The sequence below is a fragment of the Microtus ochrogaster genome, chromosome 19 (genome assembly GCF_000317375.1).
Source record: "Microtus ochrogaster isolate Prairie Vole_2 chromosome 19, MicOch1.0, whole genome shotgun sequence".
Classification (NCBI taxonomy): Eukaryota; Metazoa; Chordata; class Mammalia; order Rodentia; family Cricetidae; genus Microtus; species Microtus ochrogaster.
Window position 1 is genome coordinate 6,458,445 of NC_022021.1, and position 9,625 is coordinate 6,468,069.

Sequence of the window (9,625 nt, forward strand, 5' to 3'; positions counted from 1 at the left end):
ATAAAAAAATATAAAAAATAAAAAAAATAAAGTGCCTATGTATTTCACAATTTTCACCGTGCTTTTCAAACCATGAGGAGGACTATCGTTGTCATGGAAATGATATATTTGGCTCAATTCATGCTCGGTAAAGGAAGGAAGCTGTCAAACCCTCTCTTACTAAATAAACACTTCTCTGCTCCTCTAACGACTTCCAGATTAATTATGTAAATGACTTCTACATTGTGCGGCTGCAAGTTTAGAACATCAGTAGCGTAAGCCAAAAGTACACAAGGAAGAGCCACTCTTCCAGCTAAGGAAACATTCGTCACCAAATTTTCAGTTGAGAAACCACCTCTGGTTTCCCAAGTTGGTCTCGAGGCACTGAAAGATTTTCCAATAAGAACCATCAGTGCTAACTTCTAAAATAATGAAAAGTGAATAAAATCAAACAATTCAGTGCCTCAGTGGCACTGGTACTTTCTCAAGGGCTCAGCTGAGTGTGCGGTGTGGCTACCATGGGGACCAGCCAGCGCCAGGCTGATCACTTGTACTCTGGTTCATTCAGTTCCAACCAGGAGGAAAACCCAGGAAGACCAAGTCTCACTGTGCCATCTACAGAGACAGCATCCTGCTGATCACCTCCTTCTATCCAGATTCTCTGCCCTGGGCCAAATGAACATAACCAGGTACTGCAAGGGACTTCAAACTGTGGAGACTTTGAGTCATGACTCTTCCCCCTTCCTGCGCCATGACACTGTTCTTAAGATTTACTAGGTGTCTGCTCTGTACACCCTGCTGGGCATACATACTGCACCTTACTGCCTTTCTAACAACAGCCTGAGACACAGGGAGAACTAGACAAGGTGTCAAGAACTCGGTCAAGGTTACACAGCTAATAATAAACAAGGATTCAAGCCCAGTAGGTATTAGGGACTGCAAACCATCAGACCCTGAATTCTCTGTGACCCCCTTCCTTGCCAGAGTAAACAACTTATTTTCCTGTGCTTGCAGCTGCTCTGAGCACGAGACCCTCATGAGTTCCTGATGGCAGGAGAGTGGTTTCTGGTGGGCTTGCAGCTGAAAAGTCCCGAAAGCTAGGGCATGGCCATTAGTCAAGGAGAAGCTCTAGATAAGCTGCCCTGGAACACAATAAAGGGGCATTCTTGTTTCAAGGATGAACCGTGTCTGTGTTTCAATCTGTGGCAGACACGCGGTACGGTACAGGAAGGTCTGCCTTTTGTTTTGTTTTGTTTTAAGGGCTGCCAATAGAAGTCCTCTGATGTTAGCCACATACTTGAACCTGCCCTCTTCAAAGCTTTCCCACAATTCCCTCAGGGTAGAAGCAGAGCAGAGTAGGGATACCTTGCCTCTCTATCAACGAGTATGAGAGGTGAGAAGTTTGTCCAAAGAGTCTCAGTGAGAGGCTGGAAATATTGGTTTTCAGATTCCATATTCAAACAACTCTCCATGATGTCAGGGAATCAGGTAGGGGACACTGGTTGACTTTCTCCATATACACGACTACCTATTTACTTCCAGTAACAATGAAGAAGCCTTTCCCAAGTACAGAGGTGGACTTCAGGAACCTGCCTACAGAGCCACCTAGCCCCTCAGCTGGGACTTCGGCCCATGTGTGTCCAGTACAGGGGCACATATGTTGAGGACAGTTGATGTCCAGAGTTGCCTCAAACTGCAATCGTCTTTTCTGCTCAAGAGAAACCTGCTGTCATGGAGACAGAATGTAGGAAGCAGGAAGTAAAACCACATTTCTCCTCAGTTTTGATATCCCTAGATCCGAACGACTGTTCTCATCTGACTGATGAAGTTTGCACTGCTGGTCTCTGATGAACTCACAATCAAAACTAACATAAAGGACACAGAGGCGGCTGGTTTAGAGGGGGAATCTCAAGGGCAACCACGACTTGGCCCCTCACGTTTCTGCCAAATGGAACTGGCTTTTCCCCGGGGCAGGATTAACCAGGCCATCCTGGCCGTGATCCAGGGTGACATCTCACAATGGGGAAACCAAACCACCAGCAGAACACATGGAAGATGTGGGGCACTTGGCCAGGGTTTTCAAATGACTCCTTGCGTGGTAGGCAGCACGGTCTGGCTCCTGTTGCTGGGAACTCACACAGATGGTCCCTCTGAACAGAGCGGAAACTTACTGGTTCCTCACAGCCCAGACCTCTCCTGTTGAGCATGTTCTCCCTGTAGAATGTTATGAGTGAACGCAGGCCTCACCGCCCATGCCCATCTTACTGCCATCACCTGACTGATGTGACACTCTGGATCTGAACAACGTGTGTGTGTGTGTGTGTGTGTGTGTGTGTGTGTGTGTGTGTGTGTGTGTGTGGTGTTTATACATATATTTGAGGAAGGCTTTAAGTAGCCAAGCTAGCTTCTAAGTCATCGTAGTCAAGAATGACCTTGAACTTTTCTTCTTCCCTGCCTCCACTTCCTGTGATTACAGGTATCTACTAACATGCCTGGTTTAATAATTTTTATTAATAGAAATTAATAATCAGCTTCTCCCATCTCCACTAAATCAATACGGAAGAGATATTTAAGGATTAGCAGTTTGATAAGGGGCAAACACTAACCCTGCCCAAGACACCACCTCGCCCTTGCTCTCCCATGAGCAGGCTGCTGCTCAAGCTGTTTCACAACCCACAAGTGTTTGCAGTTCTCATCACAAAGAGCCCCAGGCCCCTGAGCAGCACTACTGGCGGAAACTAATAGCACTCGAGAAGTCAGTACCCCAAAATGGAGCACGGGGAAATATTTCCGTTCTCAAAATCTGAAAGCCAGAGCAATGGCTTCCCTACAAGTGGGATAACATTTGTAGGAATGTCCCGTATGAACCCTGCGCATGCAGCGGACCCTACTGGACAGTCGTCGGCTGGACTGGAATCTGGATCATCCGCTGGCTGCTTTGATCTGAGCTCATTGCCAAGGTTATAACACTAACATGACCCCTAGAGAACAGAGGTCAACAGGTCGCTCCCATTTGAGAAACATAGCTGGATCAATCTTTAGCAAGTTATTCAACTACCAATTTCCTTGATATTCCTGAATGCGTACTGCATGGGGTTATAGTCAACCTCTACTGCTAATATTTTCCAAAGGTGACCTTTACAAATTAAAATCTACCCAATCATTAATCACCTGCGACCGAATCATTTCCAACTTTCTGGCAATCTCTCGGTGTGAGTGCTCATCAAGTAATAAATCTGGGTTATTTAAATTGGCCATGTCCACTTTGCCTTTCTGGGATACAGAAACTGAAACGGTCTACAGAGTGGGTAAAAGGGAAAGATTGTTCCCACAATGCAGATCTCTGAAGCTTGTTCCTCAGCAGGGACAGAACAAAGCAGATCCAAACTGGAGAAAACATTTGAATAATTAAATTCAATGCTGTTTATTCAACTTCAATAAGTGAGTTCTTGATAATGACTGAGGCTAACCAAGGGGTACACCAAGCCTAGTGCTTACTGGGCAGGGTGGTTTGAATGAGAATAAACACCCATTGACTCCTATGTTTGAATGCTGGTCCCTAGCTGGTGGAACTGTCTGGGAAGGATTAGGAGGCGTGGCTTTCATGCCAGGCTCATCCGTCTCCCTCTGCCTCTATGTGCAGATTGGGATGTACGTTCTCACTCATCGCTGCTGCCATGTCTTTGCTGCACCATCATGGACTCTAACCTTCTGAAACCGTAAGCCAAATAAACTCCCGTTTACAAGTCGCTTTGATCATGGCGCTTTATCACAGCAATACAAAAGTTACTAAGATAGCAGGCAAGGTTCCAAAATGTAAAAAGTTATTCCTTTCTCAAAATGTTTCCTGCCTGGAAAATACTTCCAACAACAACAGCATCAAGCCAGGACAATGGCCCCTACCTGCCATCCTAGAACACAAAGGACGGGGGCAGGAGGATTTCTGAGAGTTTCAAGACTACCTGGGTTACATAACTAAGAGGAAAAGAAAACAGACAGAAGCAAACAATGAGGACCTTTGATGTCATTTACCTATTTATTTCTGCAGCAATGCTGAGAAGCCCCGGTGAGCAACTTCAGAAAAGCAGCACCTGTAGAGACAAATGGAAAAAATTGAACAAAACATTAGATATTTGTTTAAAGTACCTCGCCATGCAATTTTATATTTCATTAAAATGTGTGCTGCTTCTTGAAATACTGATTCCCACATTAACAGTCAACTTGAATTGGAGCACAGCCCCTTCATCCTGGGGAGGGAAAATCACTAAGCCAAGGTACAGACCACAGGCGAAGAGAGGGCAGGGAGAGATGTGCAGTCCACCATACACCACTTCACATCCCTTCCTTTCTCCTCATAAAAGAGAACAGCTTCAAAACACATGCACAAATACCATCACTTTAGATGCCAGACAGGGAGTCCAGAAAGAAACTAAGGAATAGGAAATTATGAGTTACCTATCCTAACCAGCTACTCTAACTTATTTTAAAGCTAAATGCACAAAGATATTAAAAAGAAAAATAACAGGAAAATGGAAAATGAACACTAAAACCATAACAAAAATTACTGGGGAGGAATTATTTAGAATCAGAAGTCAAGTATTCCTTCTGGTCATTTCAATGTCTTTTAGGTAACCTTCAGAAAATGAGGTACCCAGGAAAACATAGATCCCCAATTGTCTGTCCAGCACTGCTTTGATACATTAAACATAAATGGACAAATTTTAAAATATCATAGACCTTGAAAATGTATTATACCTCTTACACTGTTACTATACTACAACCTTCCCAGGCTTGCCCACAACTATGCCCACTAACAAATGAGGAACCTGTTGTTAAAGCAGAGAGCTTTCCTGACTCTCACAGATCCAGGGTTAAGGAATAATGCCCTGGCACACACCGTTTTACTCTTTTTTTTTTTGTTGTTTTTTTAATTAATTTATTTATTTATTATATATACAATATTCTGTCTGTGTGTATGTCTGCAGGCCAGAAGAGGGCACCAGACCTCATTACAGATGGTTGTGAGCCACCATGTGGTTGCCGGGAATTGAACTCAGGACCTTTGGAAGAGCAGGCAATGCTCTTAACCACTGAGCCATCTCTCCAGCCCCCACCGTTTTACTCTTGATGGTTTCTTTCTACTCTGCAGAGCACAAGCATTACATCCCTAGAGAGAAACCTGGCATTTCTTAACGCAAAATCCCATAAAACCAAATGGCTAGCAGGTAACATCAATCTTTTTTCTTTGCAAATTTAAAGTTACTTCTTCATCTGAAAATAAAAAGGTTATGTAGGGACTGTCATATTGTATAAAAGTAAATATTTAGAAATTAAGAATTTATAGCTCAAAGGTATTTAATATAAAACTAGAAGTGAAGAAACACACCACGTTCCATATAAGGGTGATCAAACAAAATATTCCACAACTTCCACTGTACCACTAAACAGGGAAATGGGAAGTCCACATGCCCTCTATGATCAAATTTTCAAATGGAGTTGACAATGGAATTATGTAATAGCGGGCTATAAATTTATGCCTAGATTCAGCTGTAAATTAAGATCAGCAAAGCCCATGTTATTCCAAACTGTTCCTGAGCCTGAAGAGCCAGCAGTCACTCAGAGGCCTCTTTTCAGTGGACTGGAGCAATGAGTCAATAGTTAAATGTACTTGTTGCTCTTCTAGAGGACTGGGGTTGGTTCCCAGCACCCACATGGCAGCTCATAACTTCCTGTAACTCCAGTTCTAGGGGTTGCAGTGCCCTCTTCTGGTTTCTACAGACATGCACTGCACATACATACATGCATGTAAAACACACTCACATACAGAAAATGCAAATAACCGTTTTTTAAAAGGGGGAAATTAGCTTTAGCTAAGAAAAGAAGATACTGTGCAATAACCTGGATTTCACATAATAAAACAATAAATACAAAAAAGAATTTTGCATCTATAAAGTCCTTAGTTTTTTTCTTTGCTCAATGGTTCTTTGTGAGCTAATTGCTAGCAACATTCTAAGCATTCCCCATGACTTTATTAGGGGAAGTCACGGTAAGTCATCCTCAGTGTGTTTATCTGGATATGCCTTCCGTGAAACAAACCATTCTGAATGGGCCATTGATAAGGAGAGGCCTTCCTCAACATTTTATACTCCTTAAAACCTAAATGAGACACAGAAGTACTACAAGTTTAGCACCATTAAAGGTCAAATACATTTTTGGAATTCCCTCTTTTATATATGATACCAGTCAAGCTCTGGACAAAGTTTCAAGAAGACAATAGTACTGGAGAAGACTGGATGGGACACCAGTTCCCACCCACAGCTTCCCAAACTCCCAAGGCTGGGAAAGAACATTCCTAGAACAAATCCAGTCAACCCAAAGCTCCAAAGACAAAGAGATAATTCAGAGTCAGTCCTCGGGGTTATAACTAAACGTTCATGATAAAGTCATATTTTCAACCAGTCAAGAGGCTCAGAAATATTAGGCAAGCCAATTAATTCTCTAGGTTTCATTGATAAATAAGATGCTGATTGTATTTAAGAAGATGGTATAGGTGTGTGTGTGTGTGTGTGTGTGTGTGTGAGAGAGAGAGAGAGAGAGAGAGAGAGAGAGAATGTATGCCCTGTGTGACTACTTAATTGCCACATTTCTAAATGCATCTCTCTTTTTAAAAATATTTTATTCTAAGTTATGTGTGCATGTGTATTTCTGTGTGTAAGTTTCTGTGCACTGAATGCTGGGTCTCTTGAGGCTAAACAAGGGCATCCGGTCCCCTGGAGCTGAAGTTACAGGAGGCCATGAGCCTGCTCGGGGTGCTGGGAACTAAGCTCACTTCCTCTGCAAGAGTAATGCACGCTCTTAACTGACTAGCCACTCCTTCAGCTCCCTAAAGTCTTTAAAAATATGTTCTGAAAACAAAACAAAACTAGAAAAATACACAGGACACTAAAAACACACTGTTGTGTAGCCTTCAAACGCTCACAAAAGGTAATGAATGAACACTTAGGCATTAACTGTCCATCTGCATTCCACACGGGAGTTAACTCATTCACTCCTCACAAAACCTCTGAGAGAGGCACTAGCCCCTCTGCCTTCACGGTGAGGAATGGTGAGGCTTCGGGACCCTTCCAAAAGCCACATAACCCCAAGCAGCAGCACTAACACTCAGATCCAAACCGATTTTCACATTTAATCCTTAAACACTCACACAGGCAAGAGGAGAAAAATTTAGGCTCATTTTAAAGTGGAGGGAATAACGATTCTGAGTAACACAATCCTATCCTCCAAGTCACACTGCTGCCTGGCAACAAGAGTCAGAACAGACTGCAGGGCACTGTACACCGCAGCCAGGGCTGCCTCTCCAGCAGCTGACCTCTGGACATAGTCTAGGAATCAAGATGCAGCTCCATGTGGCAAGAATTTCATGCCGTAGCTCATGGAGAAGACACACTGAAACCCTCTCAAGTCTACAGTCACACCAAAGCACGGGAGACACTGAAACCCTCTCCCAGCCTACAGTCACACAAAGGCATGGAAGACACGCTGAAACCCTGTGTAAAAAAAGTGGAAATATCTGTCTTCATTAGTAACCAGTCTCTCACCTGCATTTTTATATGTTATTGGTCTGGTTGAGCATTTAAACTATTTATAGCCCAATAAACGTGGGCACTATTTATTCCAGGAGGCATTGTAAATAACATGAAAACCACTGCGGTTATTCACATTAAGAGTTAAAAGGTTGGTACTTCCATTCATCTCCATCTGGGCTGCATGGCCCCCTGTTCCACTTCCGGGCAGCAGGAGGAGAAACAATAGCTGCCCTTTGAACCCATGCACACACAGCTCTCGTGAGACAGGCAGCCACATTCACTGCCCACAGTGAACTGTGAGAGGCAGGAAGCAGAACCGTTAAGACCCCTTTCTCATTTACAGATTGCTAAGACTCGGCATGCCTCAATCCAGACTGCTTCGTGTTACTCTGTGAAACTGAGGAGGGAAACCCGCCCGGGCAGTCACAAGGATAGATTTCAGCCTAATGAGAAAGGAAATCGGGAATAAACAGAGCTGCCCACATTGGTCCGGCGTGTCTCAGAGGTGGTTACGAGGCAGCTGTTGGTGATCACAGAAGCCACAGAGAAGGAAGGTCTGAGTAACTGTCCTTGAACGGGGAGTCTTTTCCTGAAACCGGAGCTAGTTCACTCTAATCACCCAGGCGCGGGTGGGCATTCCACAGCAGATACTCAGGGCCCTGTCCAGTGCAGATTTTCATCTTAGCCATGCTACGCATAACGTAGTGTGGGTGAAAGCACACATCCATTTATTGTTCCCATCTTTCAGAGAAGGAAGGTGAGCAATTTAAACTGAGCCAGAAAATTATTATATTGAACAATATGGGCTTCAAAATAAGATATTCTCTTTACATAAAAAACTCTGTGTGTGTTTGTGTGTGTTTATGCGTGTACCACAATGCATATGTAGAAGTCCCATGACAACCTCAGGCGTCAGACCCCACCTTGATTTGGGGTCTCTCATCAACAGCTTGCCTGCAAAAAAACTCTGGATTACAGACATACACTGCCACGCCTGGCTTCCCATGGGCTCTGGGGTGTGAGTCAGGTCCTCACCCTGGCATAGCATGAGCTTTGCCCACTGACCCATCTCTCCAGCCCTCAATCTAGAACTTTCTGACTCCAAGCCTAGTCAATTTTCAGTGAGACAATTCTTCAATGATCAGGATGTGATATTTATTCATACATATTCATATGTCCTTGGAAGACACGAGGCGTGGAGGCAAATACTAAAGGCCTACATCACAACATGCTAAGGGCTCCTAAACGCTAACAGGCTACCCTTTCTCCCTAACAAAGAAGGGCTCATTCTATTCCCCGCTGCAAAGTTCTCTATGGTTCTGTTTACACAAGTCAACTCAAGGGATAATTACCCAGAGTCTACTTTACTGGGCTTTGTTGGTAAAACAAATGCCTGGAGAAGTTTCTCCACGTTTTAAGGGCAGTTCAGCATAACAAACACAGAGAACAGTGCCCCAGTTCTCTGTCCAAAGCATAAACCGTGGCTCAACGCTCAGCCTGGTAGTTATTAAAGGAGCCGGTAGAGGAGGTGCTGAAGTTCGTTCTGTGACTATTCCACAACAACCTCACACTTGGGGCCGAGGAGGAGTGCTTTTTAAAAAAAGAAAAAAAATGGGTCAGTCACTGGAGGGATGCTGAAACTTGCAGGGTTTTCAAAGAAAGACAGAAAGTGTCGAGTTTCAGGAACCTGTCTACCAAACACGCAGATGGCAGGCTGCCAAGGGCTGGCTGTGCTCACTCATGTGAAATGCTGGGAACTTGACCCTCCACAGTGCCTGCCCTACCACTCGGGCACAGTGCAGTATGACTCAATTTCACGACCTCGTGGACTCCAAGTCAAGCCTGGAAATCATGAACACTTCCTTTTACTCTTCGGGACGGGACAGTTCCTTGGAGCAAACAAGGCAATGTCAGCATGGAGCTGCTAGGGAGTATGTCTGCCATTGAGTATCAGTATGAAGTGGATAGAGAGTATGCCTGCCACTGAGTATCAGTATGGAGCTGCTAGAGAGTATGCCTGCCACTGAGTATCAGCGTGGAGCTGCTAGAGAGTATGCCTG

At 44.1% G+C, this 9,625-nt stretch overlaps 1 protein-coding gene across 1 annotated transcript in view; it reads right to left on the reverse strand.

Annotated features, from left to right (window-relative positions):
* Lhfpl2 (LHFPL tetraspan subfamily member 2) overlaps nt 1–9,625 on the reverse strand; it is a 157,026-nt gene that overhangs the window by 84,538 nt on the left and 62,863 nt on the right. The window contains exon 2 of the mRNA XM_005356485.2: nt 4,012–4,070. The gene's annotated coding sequence lies outside the window, so the exon portion shown is untranslated. The remainder of the gene's footprint in view (nt 1–4,011; nt 4,071–9,625) is intronic.